Here is a 16,016-nt window from a genome sequence, read left to right as displayed (position 1 = left end):
CTTGATGAAAACATGGGAAGGAAACAGCCCTCTTTCTTAGATTATCTTTCTACAGTAGACCCCATCAGAACAGTTGCTCTATTAATTGAGAGAAGAAGAGATTATAAAGTCCTGCTGTGTCTATTCACTGGTTTATAGAAAATAAATTGATTCAGTACAGCCAAGATTAATTCAAAAGTTTTTTCTACAACAAGTTGTGTTTTATGTTTGTTGGACTCACATGACAATGGGTTTGGGGTCAAGGAATCTGAGTTCATGTCTTAGTTTTTTGACCTTTTATCTATGTAACCTTGGGATTCCCTCTATAGACCTAAGTTTCTTCTTTTGTAAAAATAATGTGATTGGCCTAAGCCAGAGTTCTTAGGAAGTCTGTAAATTTGGATAGGGAAAAATTAAATCTTTATTTCACTTTTTCCTTTGTAATCCCATGAACTTTGTTTCATGCATTTAAACATATTATTCTGAGAAAGTATTCATAGATTGTACCAGCCTGTCAAAGGGAGCCCTGATAGAGAAAACAGGCTAAGAACCCCTGGATATTTAAGGTCCTTTCTAGCTTTAAATATTACAATACTATGAAATTCTTTTCCTTGGAATTGATGTCAAGGAGATAGAACTGTGGCACATTTCCCCACCTTAAGCTGAGAAATACCATAAAGGAAAATGTCATAGTCACTTTCTAGTAAAAGACATATACTGTGAGCAATGACTCCTTCTTATCATGCACTCACAAAGGTTAAGAAACTTCCCTATTGTCATGCAAAATAAAATTTATATCTAAAAGAAACTTCAGAGGGAATTAGGTCATATGACAATGGATAGAGTGCTGGGGCTAGAGTCAGGAAGTCCTGAATTCAGATCTGGTCTCAGACCCTTAGTAGCTGTTTAACCCTGGGTACATCATTTAACTTCTTTTTGCCTTAGTTTTCTCAACTGTAAAATGGGAATAATAATAGCACCTATTTCCCAGGGCTGTTGCAAGGATCAAATGAGGTAATAATCATAATGCACTTAGCATGTCTGACACATAGTAGGCATTTAAATAAATGCTTTTATCTTCCTTAGAAGTTGTTTAGCTATACCTTTTCATTTTGCAGATAAGCAAAGTAAGGGATTCAAAAAAGGACCCATGGCTAACCTAAGATCACAATATAAAACACAATAACTTCTTTGAGTACTACTCTGATGATCTTTCTGGTATATGAAAGCAATATTGTGTAATGGAAAGAATCTTAAAGTAGTAGCATTGAATTTGAAATCATAAATTTGAAGTTGCTATTGTTGAGTTATTTTCAATTCTTTGAGATCCCATTTGGGCTCATTTGTGTGTTTTTTTTTTGTTTTTTTTTTTTGACAATGATACTGGAGTGAATCCTTCAGATCATTTTTCAGGAGAGGAAGTTAAAGCAAACAGAGTTAAGTGACTTGCCAGGGGTCACACAGAAAGCAAATGACTGGGACTATATTTGAACTGATGAAGATGAGTCTTCCCAACTCAAAGTCTAGCCTTCTATCCACCATGCCATGTAGCTGCCCCTTGAAGACACAGGACCTTGTTTCAAATCCTGGCTCTGCTGCTTTCTTTCCTGTGCAATGCTGGGCAAATCATTTAGTTTCTCTATTATTAAGGTTACCTTTTGCTGAATGGAGAAGACCTTTAAGATCCTTTCCGAATCTAAGTCAATTACCCTAAGATCATATACTCATATCCTAGAACACAGATTTTGTGGAAGGGACCTTAAATATCTAATTCAACTGTATATTTTTCTGATGAGGAAACAGAAGCCCTGAGATACATAGTGACTGTCCTATACATTAGGACTTAAATCTTTTTCCTTATTCCACACCCACTGTTCTTTCCAGGATGCCCCCAATATCTTCTCATTTCTGCCTTAGAACTGAACACAGCTCCCTGCTCAGTTACTAAACAAATAATTATTCAGTACCTACTATGTGCAAAGTCCTATGTTAGGCAGTACCTAATAGATGCTTGGGCAGCTACGTGGCACAGTGGGTAGAGTGCCTAACCTGGACTCAGAAAGTCTCATCTTTCTGAGTTCAAATCTAGACTTGGACAATTACTAGATATGTGACCCTAGGCAAGTCACATACCCTGTTAAGCTTTAGTTTCTTCCCTTGAAAAATGAATGAGACTAAGAAATAGCAAACCAGTCTAGTATCTGCTAAAAAAAAACCCAAATGGGGTCATACAAAGAGTCAAACAAAGGAATAACAATAAATGCTAATATTTGTTGGAATTTATGTTGAGAGCACTGCTACAGCTGCTGGCTGTCTTCCTTTGGTTCAGATGTGAACAGAAGCTCTAGACACTCCTCTTCCTTTGTTATATGTTTTTAATTTGATCTGCCAGCCCTTGTGCCTAAAGCCTAAGGAAATGGTTACAAACTCCGCACTGACACTGTGACACTGGGGTGGCTCCTTAACCACATACAGGTGTCTTCGCGGATGACATTACTGAGCACCTGGGCTTTACAATGAATGGCTGCCTTGCAGCTCAAGACCAAAGGGAATCCTGTTGGTCTACCTTAGAGTGGAGCTTCACAGAACTCCATTGGAAGGGTAGAGTTAGAAGAGACCTTAAGACAGACTAATCAAAATAGAGAAGATAGAAAGTTAAAAGTTGAGAAAATAGAACACAGAGCATATAATTTTGGAGCTAGAAGGAACCTTTGAGCTCATCTAGTCTAGCCTTTTCTTTATACACACAAGAATTCATGTGCTCTACAATGACATATCACACCATGTAAGATATCAATAATAAGAATTAAGATGGATTGTGTGATTTTATTGGCAGAGGGGACTCCTGGGTGAAAAAACTCTCTAGTGAGGCAAATCTGAAAGTTGAAGTCTAAACCATTGAGGAAGACTAATGGCACAGTGGATATAGTTAGAAATTAGGAGGGCTAATCTTCCTGAGTTCAAATCTAGCCCCAGATACTTACTAGCTTTGTGATCTTGGGTAAGTCATTGAATCCCATTTGCCTCATTCTTCATCTGTAAAGTGAGCTGGAGAAGGAAATGGGAAACCACTTGAGTGTCTTTGCCAAGAAAACTCAAAATGGGTTCATAGAGTCAGACATGACTGAAATGCCTCAACATCAAGAAAAAAAAAAAAAACAAAACATTGAGAAATGAGATTCCAAGTGTCATATATTACTATACGAGTTAGAAGTGGGAATTGAACCTAGATCTTTGGAGGCGAGCTTTCTATCTATTCCTGACTCTTTAACAACAATGATGACGATGATGGAAAATCAGTAGAAAATTTGAACAACATGTTGCCCAATTAAATTTAAACTGAATTTTCAGTAACAACCACAAATCACACAGAAGATAATCTGGGGGGAAAAACATACCAAAAGTTGTAAATAGTAATAGAAAGCAAAAGAGAAGAGGTTAAGGTGATACAAGGAGTCCAAGCATTGTTTAGAACAAAATGAACAAATGAATATTTATTAAAGACTTTACAGAGTTTGGAGAACTTAAAAAAAAATAGAGGCAAGACAGAATTTTCAAAGGAAAATGTGGAAAATTTTAGGTGGCAACATAATATCCAACACAATGAAAATGAAAGTTGGATCCAACAAGAAACAAATTGTTTATACTTTTAATAAAATGAATGAATGGAAGGTCAAGAAAGATAACCATAACACTAGTTACCAGACAAAATTCAAAAGCAAGGAGATAACAGGATAGGACAGATCAGATCTATAACTATTGGCCTAAAGCTTTATCATGATGCATTAGATTATGATTTTTAATATTTTATTAAATTCTTTAAAAATTCTGAATTCCAAATTCTTTCCCTCCCTTACTTTCATCATCCATTAAGAAGGTAACTTATTTATTTTTATGGATAAACACTCACCTTCCATCTTGGAATCAATACTATGTATTGGTTCCAAGGCAGAAGAGTGGTAAGGGCTAGGCAATGGGGGTTAAGTGACTTGCCCAGGGTCACACAGCTGGGAAGTGTCCGAAGCCATACAAACTGTTTTTAAAAATTGCTAATGTGGCATTTTTCAAATTTCGCTGTGATAGCATTCACCTATCTTATCAAAAGAGAACCAGTGATCACTCCAAATATTGGTCAATTTCATGTTTATGTATTTTGGACAAAGTATTCACAGTTTATATCATGGAAAAAAACTTTAAACACAAGAAAAAATCTAGTTTGAATCAATCAATCAATATTTATTAAGCTCCCTCTATGTGCCAGGCATTGTGAAAAGTATTGGGGTTGAAAAAAAAACTAAACTAAATAAAAATGGTAAAATATAGTCTCTACTCTCAAGGAGCTCACAATTTAATGGGCAAAACAACATGCCAATAAATATATACAAACAAGCTGTATACAGGATAAATAGGAAATAATGAACTGAAGGAAGGCACCAGAATTATGAGGAACTAGGAAAAGGCTTGCTTTAATAGAAAAGGATTTTTCTGGAACTTGAAGGAAGGCAGAAAAGTTGGGAGGCAGAATTAAGGAGGTAGAGTGTTCTAGGCATGAAGGACAGACAGAGTTGACCAAGGCACATTCCAAACTTACCTATTGGCTTTGTTGGTATTCATGAAGCCTTTGACCCAGTTCTGCACTTATGTTCACAATATACCTATTCATGTTTTACAAATACATAACTTAGATCTAGGTTTAATGAGAGTGTTGGAGTATTGATAATTATCTGGAAAACTGATCTCTATTTAAAACTTGTCAACACAAAACCAAATAACAAAAAACCTAGTATTGAAAAAAAACGAAACCAAAAATACCCTTTAACTTCCATCTAAGAATAGAATTAATGCTAAGTATTGGTTCTAATGCAGAAGAGCAATAAGGGCTGATAGGCAAAGGAGGTTAAAGTTACTTGCCTAGGGTCACATAGCTAGGAACCATTTGAGCCCAAATTTGAACCTAAGATCTCCTGGATCTGATTCTCTTACTGCTGAACCACCTAGAAGCTCCAAATCTAGTAATTTTTTTAAAGGGAAATTATTTAAGCCAATTATGATTCTGCTTAGTTTTAAATTCAATGTAGTCTCCCCTAACTAGAACTTAGAAAGAGAAAATAAAATCAAAATGTCTTTTTAGCCATTTGATGTTTATTGATGGCACCAAGTTAAAAAACTCCACCTAAAAAGACATGGATCTATTTTTTCATATTGTGAATTTTTTCTCTGATGATATAAAAAAAAATTATATGGGTTTGGTAAGCATGAAATTCTCAATAGTCATGCAGGAAAAATTGAGACCAAAGGCTTTGAGCTTGAATTGGAGGTCACATTGAGCCAATGATGAAGGTCATACCTAGGGATATGAAGCTCTCCTCTAGGCAAAAATCATGGGGTATAAAGGTTATAAGGGCAAAGTGTTTGACTGACCATTTTACAGATTTACTGGAATCCTAAAATCAAAGAACATATTTAAATCAATTAGGGAGGCAGCTAGGTGAATTGAGAGCCAGACCCAGAGACAAGAGGTCCTGGGTTCAAATGAGGTCTCAGACACTTCCTAGCTGTGTGACCCTGGTCAAGTCACTTAAGTCCCATTGCTTAGCCCTTGCCATTCTTCTGTCTTGGAATCAAAACATTGTATTGATTTTAAGATGGCAGGTAAAAATGTTTTTAAAAAAAGCAATTAATACCCATACAATGCCAGTAATAACAGTACCTTCAAAACTATAAAATGGGTATTACAGAATTGGAAAATACCCAAACAAAAACTTATCCAAAATAAGCAAAACATAGGATCTGCCATTCTAAGACAGCTACAGAAAGATAACATCACTTCCATGCCAAAAGGGGACTAATGGACATTCCTAGAGCATATAAAACAAATATAAAAAAGCCTACAGCGATAATCACTTTCCTGACCTGATAACAGGCATGAGTCATTGGACTTGTGGAGTGAGACTGACAGTGATTTCCCTTTGGATGCTGACCATGAAATAGCAACAACGGAAAGAATGAAATCAAAAGACCTTTCCTGGGCATAAACAACATTGAAGCAACCAACCACATGTGGACGATGAAGCATAGAACAAATGGCTGAGTCATGCAGATCTGGAAACCAAGTGGCTTATAATGATGACTCTAAACTAAGTCACTGTCACCAGAAATGGCAGAAAAGTTACCCTTTAGGAGGCTGGAATTAATGACCAATGTCAGTTATTCACGACAACAGCGGAAAATGTGTAATCTGTGGATGTAGGCTGTAAAAGTTCAATACCTACAGATTAGCCACCCAAATGTGGTCTGTTGGCAGGAATTAGATATCAGAAGCTCATAATCTTACATGGAAGACAGATGACGAATCCTTATATTATAAATATAGACCCCCAAATATACTGGTAAACTCAACCAGACATTCAGCCAGCCAGTCATTCACTAAACATTTGTTAAGCACCTATTATGTGCCAAGCTCTGTTCTAAGATGTGAAGGGACAAAGAAAGACAAAAGGCAGTCTCTACTTGTAAGGTGCTCACATTCCAGTGGTGGAAACGACAGATAAGCAACTATCTTCATATAAGATATACATTGGATACATTGGGGAAAAAAAATCCCAGCAGTAAGGTTCTAGAATTAAGATGAAACAGGAAAGGCTTCCTGTAGGAGGTAGGATTTTAGTTGTAGTTGAAAGAAGCCACAGAAGCCATGAGGCGAATAAACCATCCAGGAACTGGACCATTATCACTTACCAGACTCTTCTTGTCCACAATTGCAATCACGTAAACAGTATTTTCATAGATGCTGCTAGTCATAATCTCTGAATCACATAGCTAGAAAAGATTTCAAATTATACAGACCCCGCTGAGGACATCTAAATCATGTGAGAGCAGGAAAAGGTACTTATCAATTCAATAAATCTTTATTAGGCACTTACTGTGTGCCAGGTACTATATTAAGCTTTAAGGATACAAAAAGAGGCAAAAGACAATATCTGGGGCAGCTAAGTAGCTCAGTGGATAGAATTCCAGGACTGGAGAGCAAAGGTCTGGTCTCAGACAGTCCCTAGCTGTGAAGCTTTCAATCTAATGTCATTCTTGTCATCATTAATTTATATATATATACATATATATGTGTGTATGTTTGCATGTATAAGTAAATTATTTAATCGTTCCTAAAATTCCTAAAAATTAGGGGAAAATATACTGATTATATACTTTATTATATTATTCTAAACATATTATATAATAATAATATGTTATATTTACATATATGATGAACATGAGTGGATTATAAATATATCATATAATATATTATAAAATATTGTAAATAAAATATATTTATTATATACTAATATACTGATACTGTCTTGTCTAGGGTCAGATAGCTAGTAAATGTCTGAGGCCAGATTTGAACATAGGAAGATCAGTCTTCCTGACTCCAGGCAAGGGATTCTATCCACTACTCTACCAAGCTCCCCCTCAATAGTTCATACAATGTTGCAAATTTAACATAATAATAGAGATACAAAAAGAAAAAGAAGCAAAAGGCAATCCTTGCCCTTAAAGAACTTTCAATCTAATACCATCCCGGTCATCATCATCAAAATAATATCATCATTGGTGTGATAATTCATGCTACTGAAGTTATTCAAAGGATGCTTCTGTGAGCCAACAGGGAATGAGCTTATATCCTAATACCTTTATTTGGCTACGAAAAGAAGTTATTTTATCCATCAGTTCAGTTGTTCATATTGTTGTTGTTGCTTTTCAGTTGAGTTCAACTGTTTGTGACCCCATTTGGGGGGTTTTCTTAGCAGAGATATAGGTGTGGTTTGCCATTTCCTTCTCCAACTCATTTTTACCAGTGCCATATTATCTAATGTTTTTCTTTCTATTCCAATGAGAATGCTGTGTTTCAGTTCAGCTCAGGGTGCCCATGCAAAATAAATGTGTCTAAACTCCTTCTTATCTCAAATTAGAAGTGCTTAGAGATCAGAATTTGAGCTGGCAGAGCATTTATCAAGTGCCTACTCTGCAACTCACTGAACTGAGTCCTAGGGGAGAGGAAAAGATAAATCTATTTCCCTCTTTCCATGGAGTTTACATCATGGAGGGGACATGATATCTAATGACCTGTAGCACATGAGAACTTGGTAAGTGCTGAAGAGAGGCAAAAAGTACAGTGGGAGTTTCAAAGAGGAGGAAATTTTTCTACTAGGCAATTCAAAGAAGGCTTCCTGGAGGAGATGCCATTTGAGCCAGGCCAGGAAGGATTGGGAGGAATTCCAGGGACAAAGTTAGAAAACAGAAAGAGAATATCCAGAATATGTAAGAAGAATGGTGAGTAGCTCAGCCTGATTGAAATATTACATACAAAGTATTCATGAAAATGAAGCTTTGAAAAGGTAGCATGGCATCTGATTGGGGCAAGACTAAGGTTGAAGAGCTAGAAGGGCTCAACTAGACCAACACCTTCATTTTACAGATGAGGAAACTGGGGCTCAGCAGTGTGATATACTCAACTTTACACAGCTGGGGACTGTTTGAGGTAGGACTTGAATCTAGGTTCTCTGACTTCAAAATTATTGACCTACAGTAAGCTTAATTTAAGGAGGGGAAGAAGGGAAGACCTTATCTATAATTAGGGATACACCAAAGTAGAATCCACTGACTACTGGAGAAGGAAATGAAAAACTAGTCCAACACACTTGCCAAGAAAACCCCATGTATAGCTATGATCATGAAGAGTTGGAAACAACTGAATGATTGAACAACACAAAGTAGAATGGGCTGTCTCTGGAGGTATGGATTCCATCTATATGGAGATCTTCCACCAAGAGCTAGTTCATCAATATTAAATATATTATAGAAAGAGTTATTGTTCAGGCCTCCAAGGTCTCTTCCAGTGCTCACATTTTTGAATTTCTGACTTTAACTTTTAAGAAAAGAAGTAGGAACAGCTACATAATACAGTGGATAGAGTACCAGATCTGGAGTGGAGAGGAATTGTATTCAAATCTGGTCTCACTTCTTAGTTATATGACCTTGTACAAGTCACTTAACCATGATTGCCTAGCCCTTGCCACTTTTCTGTCTTAAAATTGATAGTAAAACAAAAAGAAAGAGGAGGAGGAAAGAAGAAGATAAAGAAAAAAGATGAAAGAAGAAGGGGAAGGAGGAGAAGGAGAAGGAGATGGAGGAGGAGGAGGAGGAGGAGGAGGAGGAGGAGGAGGAGAAAAAGAAGAAGGAGAAGAAAAAGAAGAAGAAGAAGAAGAAGAAGAAGAAGAAGAAAGAAGTACTAGTAGTAGTAGTAGTAGTAGTAGTAGTAGCAGCAGCAGCAGTAGTAGTAGTAGTAGTAGTAGTAGTACTAGTAGTAGTAGTAGTAGTAGTAATAGTAGTAGTGGAGGAGGAGGAAGAGAAGTGGAAGAGGAAGGAAAAGAAGCCAATAAAATTATTAGGTCAAGGGAATATCTTCTAAGAAATAGTGGAAACAAAGGAAAGAATAGAATTTCAACTCAGATGACCTGGATTCAAATCATGACTTTGCTATTTATTACTTTTGTGACTTTTAACAAGCCATTTAATCTCTAAAATTCATTTTCCGTGCTTACTTCGGCAGCACATATACTAAAACCCATTTTCCTCATCTATAAAATGAGAGATTGGACTAAAGAACCCTGTACAGATATAAATGTCAAAGTATGAGGAGCAGGTACAATTGGGAGAAAGGAGGAGACATGTGAGACCTTGTTAATAGAGTATTTCAGGTGGCAGTTGGTAATGATGACCTCTCTAGAAGACTGGAGATTGTCTCCTATTTATGTTTTATGTATCTTTTTCTATAGTTATTTGTATGTTGTCTCTTTCATTAGACTGTTAGCTTCTGGGGAGCCGGGACTTCCCCTCCCTTTCTTTGTGTCCTAGAACTTAACACAGAGCCTGGCACATAGTAGGCATTTAGTAAAGTTGAATAGATTTGACTTGGAAATGAGAAAAAATAAGGAGGAAGCCCCAGGTCCTCTTCAGCTCAATGTTCTCTTCCTAGCCAAAATAATAGCAATTTGCTGTCTCTGCCTTGCTCTTTTAGGGATATGCATGGAATGTCCTATATACTTTATCCTGCTCCCAATAATAACTTGAATAGAACCTGAATGAGAAGTTTCTGTGCTTGCAAACATCTGTGATTTCATCCCTATTCACATTATTGACCTTCTATGCCTGAGTAGACAGAGTCATAAATTACTGTGGCCAACAACCTTTATCACCAGCTGGCCAGCCTTCTGGTGATGAATCTCTCCTAACTTAGGTAGGTTAGTGCTTGGACAATGGACCCCCAGTTTGTCCCCAGGCTTCTTCTTGAAGCCTCTCCAGCTTGGTAGGACCTGTCAAAGGCTGAGTTCTCCTGGCATGGCATTTGCAAACACCATGATGAGGCATCATAGCAAGGCATTAGTAGAGAGACTAAAGGCCTAGAAAATCAATCTGTGTGTGTGTGTGTGTGTGTAGGGGTTGGGGGAGTATGAATGTGTGCATTTCCTTTCATAGAGATCTTTTGGGGTAATAAAGTCTAGCCTAGGAACTTTTATCCTTTTGTAAGTCCTGGACCCTTTTGGAAGTCTAATGCAATTTATAGACTCTTTCTCAAAAAAATATATATGCAAAAATAAATAAATACACAGGAGTGCAAAGAAAACAAATTCTATTGAAATATAGTTAGGAAAAAAATTAATTTTTCTATGACCTCTGGTTAAGAAAACCTCATCTAATAGAATTTGAAATCTTAACACCTCAATGCAATTAAAGATATTTATTACCTACCTAACATAAGTATATTCCTAAGTCATATTGTTTGGAGATCCTGGACTGATAAAAGCAGACAGCACCCCATGGAGATCAAAGGGGGAGGTTTTAAGATAAAGAAAATGGACTACTTGTTTACACTGTTGGTAGTAGGCATCTGTTACTCATTTCTCCCCAAGAGATGGTGCAGGCTAAGGCTCTGAATAAAGGTTTAGAGATATTCCTGGATATGACCTTCATGATGAATTATTAAACCCAGAATGTATTTTCTGGTTTGTGCATCAGGACTGGGAAACTTGCCCTTGTTTGACAAGGTTGAAAAAGGAGAAATGATGAAATAGCTGATGTGGTTTTTCCCTCTGAAAAGAAGAACTTTTTAGAGCTGATACAGAGCAAAATTTACTGCAGGCAGATAAGGGAATAGAGGACAGTTCAGCAGAAAGCAGAATTCTGGTTTATCTGACTGCCTCATTGCCATACCCAGACCTTCAGGGTATCTCAGATACCAACTTTCAACCAACCTTTAAGATACATCATTTGTCTGCTAGGTTCAGATTGTATTAGACAACATGGCGGCAGTGGTGGTGGTGGTGGTAAAATTACATCTGCATAATGTTTTAGAATTGACAAAGACCTCCCACATCCATTCTCTCATTATAAAAGGAGGGGCCATCTAGTATATGGGGGGAAGAACTAGATGGCAGGGTTGAGTTTGAATCCCAGATGGACTCCCTTTGTTTTTTTCTAGTTGAATACTAAATTCTAATTTCTAATTTCAATAAGTATAAAAGCTGAGTTCACTAAGCCCATGAAGAATCTAACTTCATTCTAAACCCTGCATGAACTAAAAAAGACTGCAGAGACCATTTAATCTGTTTCCCACATTTTATGATTTAGGTGATGAAGGTCCAAAAGAAGTGACTTGTCCAAGGTCACATGGTTAATAAATGGTATTACACTTTTTAAAAAAGACATTTATTTTACTACTAATAGAGAAATACAAAGTTCAGATCTCAGTTCTGCTTTCAGGAGGCTTTGGAACTAACAGATATGACACAAACAAATATAACTAAAAAAATAAAATATGTTAAGTTTATAAAGGAGGACAGCTTTGTGGTACAATAGATAGAATGCTGGGCCTAGAATCAAGAAGACCTGAGTTCAAATCCAGTCTCAGACATTCATTAGCTCTGTGATTTTGGGAAAATTAATAAACCCAATTTGCTTCAGTTTCCTCGCCTGTAAAATGAGCTAGAGGAAAAAATGGCAAACTACTCCAGGATCCATGCCAAGAAAACCCCAGATGATTTAGAAAGAGTTGGACATGACTGAAACAAATGAGCAACAAAAAGTTAATAAAAGATATATAATAAAAGAGTATAAACCACATGCAAATTAAAGTCTGGGAAGAGAAAGGATCATTACTGACAAATGTGTTGAGGGAAGGTTTTATGGAGAAAATGGAACTAAAGATCTAGCAACTCTGGCTTCCTTGCTGTTCCTTGGAACAAGACACCCCGTTTCCTAACTTTAAGGAATTTTTGCTCACTATCTTCCATGCTGGTAATGCTTTCCCTCCTTATCTCTGTCTCTCTGTAATGGATCAGTGTGAGATGAGAATTTAAAAAGTAGAGCGGGCCAGATTATAGCAGTCTCTGAATGCCAGGTGAAAGGAATTAATACTTTATTCTGTAGGCAATAGGAAGAAATTGAAAGTTTGGAAATAAAGGGTAGAATTAGGGCAAGGAAAATGCTTTTGGTTGCATTGGAAAGGATGGTCTTGTGGGCAAGGAAGTAGAGGTCCTGGGAGAGGCCTGAATTAGTGCATTATTCATAACAAAACTTCCTTTACTAAAATATCTTCCCATTTAATTCCAACTATTGCCACACTGTAACTCTGACCTATGTGAGTAATACAGTGAATTTTGAGAAAATGGAATAGATAACAGAAGATCTGGGATGAGAAGAATTAGGAGAACTTTCATGGTTATCTTCAGATATTTGAAAGGCTGACATGTAGTAGGATTTGGCTTGATCTGCCATCTTTCTACAGGGGGAGTCAGAAACAAGACCAATTGGGAGAATTTTATTTACTCATTTTCAACTCTTCATGACTTCATGAAATGTAGCTATCTATGGGATTTTCTTGACAAGGATATTAGCATATCATCTTATATCCCTTAATGTCCCAATATTTTCTTATGAGTGATTCTTCTAATTATTGTAATAATGAATACAATTTTTGAGAGTTACAAACAACATTTCCCCATATATTAATATATATCTAATTTGATCTAATTGTAGCCCTTAAAGAAGAGAGTTTGAATAAAAAAAAAAAACATTTTCCCCTTTTCCTTTCTTTCTTATTTACCTTTTCATATGTCTCTTGAACTTTGTGTTTGGATATCAAACTTTCCACTTAGTTCTGGTCTTTTCTTTATGAATACTTGGAAATCTTCTATTTTGTTGAATGCCCATACTTTCCCCTGGAAGTATATAGTCAGTTTTGATGGATAGGTGATCCTTGGTTGAAGACCCAATTCTCTCGCCTTTCTGAAAAATCATGTTCCAGGCCTTGTTGTCCTTTAGTGTGGAAGCTGTCAGGTATTGTGAGATCCTGATTGGTGCTCCTTGGTATCTGAATTGTCTCTTTTTGGTTTCTTGTAGAATTTTCTCCTTAGCTTGAAAGCTCTGGAACTTGGCAATTACATTCCTGGAAGTTGTCTTTTGGGGATTTAGTGTAGAGGGTGTTCTGTGAACTCTTTCAATGTGTATTTTGCCTCTTTGTTCAAGAACATCAGGGCATTTTTCTTAGATGATTTCTTGTAGTATGATGCCACAATTTCTGTTTATTTTTGGTTTTTCAGATAGACCATTGATTCTCAAATTATATCATCGTGATCTGTTTTCATGATCTGTCATCTTGTCAGTGAGATATTTTATGTTTTCTTCTATTTTGTCAATCTTTTGACTTTGCTCTATTAATTCTTGCTGTTTTGCAAGATCATTGGTTTCCAGTTGCCCAAATCTAGTCCTTAAGGCCTAGTTTTCTGTTATAATCTTTTGAATTTCCTTTTCGGTTTGGCCTATCCTGATTTTTGTGGGTTCCAGCTGTTTCTCCAATTGGGAGTTCTTGTCCCTCAAACTGTTATTTTCTCTTTAAACTATTTCCCACTTTTCCTGCCAGAAGGCTTCCATCTTTTGAGTAAGCTCCAATTTAAATCCTTCAAGAGCTTGTGAATAATTTCCATTTTTTTGAAGGTTTTGGCATTGTTTGAATTTCCTCCTGTATTTCCTCTGTAACCTGAGTTTTTCCTCCATAAATGTTTTCAAGGATCAATGCCTTTTTTTGGTTTTGGTTTTGTTTTGGTAGTGGATGGAGGTTGTGGCTCCTGGGTGAAATTTACTGTCACTGTGGGAGTTTTTCCTTCCCTTTTTAGTCAGAGAGCTGAGTGAGATGAGCAGGTTCTCTGTGTATGGAGTCAAGGAGCAAAGATTTTGCCTGAAACAAGCTCTCAAATCTCAGCAGCTTCTGCTGTTCGCTGCCCTTCTCTGTACCTCCTTGCTGAGAGTGCCCACGGTCTGCACTCCCCAGCCCACTGGGGTTTCAGGTGTAGCTGCTCTCAGGGGTAGGTCCTCGGTATTTTTAGTCAGCTCCTAAGGACCTAGAGGTGCCCCTTGCTCACTCCAGAGGTGTCCCTCATTCACTCGCTGATTCTGATGCTCATTGGCTCTGACTCTGGCTCCATAGGTGGGGTGGTGGAGGGTAGATCAGCTCATGTTTGGGTGGGAGCTTTTTCACCCCCTTATAGTGTGGAAATGCCCAAATCCCATGCACCTTCAATGCTGCGCCCTACTGTAGAGTCCCTTTGTTGTTATGAAAATGGTTTTTTGGGTCTTTTGAGGTAGTCTATATCAGTGGGTCTGAGGAGAGGAAGAGTCCCATGTCTAGGTTGCTGCCATGCTTACCTGGAAGTTGGCAAGGATATTAGGATGATTTGTCATTTCCTTCTCTGGTGGATCCATGGGGTCTTTTTGCCAGGCAATTAGGGATTATGTGACTTTCTCAGGATCACACAGCTAGGAAATACCAGATCTGAATTCAGATCTTCTTAATTCCAAGTCTAGCACTCTAACCACTGAACCACTTATCTGATTCCTAGGTATACAGAAGTTAAGAAACTTGTCCAAAGTCAACAACTAGGAAGTATCTGAGACTGGATTTTGAACTCAGGTCTTCCTGTCACTAAGCCTAATGCTTTTAACCATTGAGTCAGAGCTTCCTAACAACTAGCAGTTTTATAAGAATGGAGTTAATTCTCCATCCCAAAGGCCTTGAATGCTGCATGGCTAATCGTCAGAAAGGAGGTAGAGGAGTCTCATTCATCATAGACTCATAGAAACACAAAATTGAGTCAGGAGGGGCCTTAATAGCCATCAAATTCAACTAATTTATGAAAGGAACCCTCACTATAACATACTGGACAAGTGGTCATCAAGCCTTTGTTTGGGACCTCTAAGAAGGGAGAAATGAAATAATCAATAAACAACTATTAAGTGCCTGACGTGTGCTAGGTATTCTGCTAGGTGCTAGGAAGGGAATATTTTTGATAAACTTGAAATTCCTTACACCTCAGAGGTTTTGAGATAAAAAATGTATCTGAGCTTACAGAATGAGAATCCAGGACTCATTTTGTCCCATATGAAAAATAAGCTGATTTTTTATTGGGGCTTTGAGACTTCTGATCTAAGGGGTGAATGAGACATTATTCTCAAGTCAAGTTTATGTTTGACCTCTGTGGTTGGAACAGTACATGGAACCCTTTGCCAGAATCTCCCAACTTTCCAGTGGAAACCTCTGGGTTTTGTTTTTTTTTTGTTGTTGTTTTTTTTTAGTATTTGCTTTTGGCCTCTCCATTCTTCCTATTTCTAAGAAAACAGGCTTAAAAGGCTTTGGGACTGTACAAAGCTCATTCCTGATGTCATCTTCAAGTGGAAATGAATGAAAAACATGCAGATTAAATGTCCTCCAATGTTCACAGGAGTTTAAAAATTAATGTGGAAAAAAAAGCATTTGGCACGAATTTTTAGGGGACTGTATTAGATCCAGCTGAATTGGGGGGAGGGGAGAAAACAGAAAAAAAAAAAAACAAATAACTTTGAAATGTTGAACAAAGAGGAGCTCCAGACTGGTTTCTGAAGTTTTCTTTATAAAGAATGGGCAAGGTAGGTTTTGCCTCTCTGCCTCT

The 16,016-nt window shown here is 37.2% G+C and overlaps 1 protein-coding gene across 1 annotated transcript in view; it reads left to right on the top strand.

Annotated features, from left to right (window-relative positions):
* The window catches only part of TG (thyroglobulin), a 384,892-nt gene that overhangs the window by 122,480 nt on the left and 246,396 nt on the right, over positions 1–16,016 (top strand). The gene's annotated exons all lie outside the window — the stretch shown is intronic.

Source organism: Monodelphis domestica, chromosome 3 (assembly GCF_027887165.1).
Source record: "Monodelphis domestica isolate mMonDom1 chromosome 3, mMonDom1.pri, whole genome shotgun sequence".
NCBI lineage: Eukaryota > Metazoa > Chordata > Mammalia > Didelphimorphia > Didelphidae > Monodelphis > Monodelphis domestica.
The sequence above is the reverse complement of the archived record's forward strand: the minus strand, read 5'-3'. Positions and strand labels throughout refer to the sequence as shown.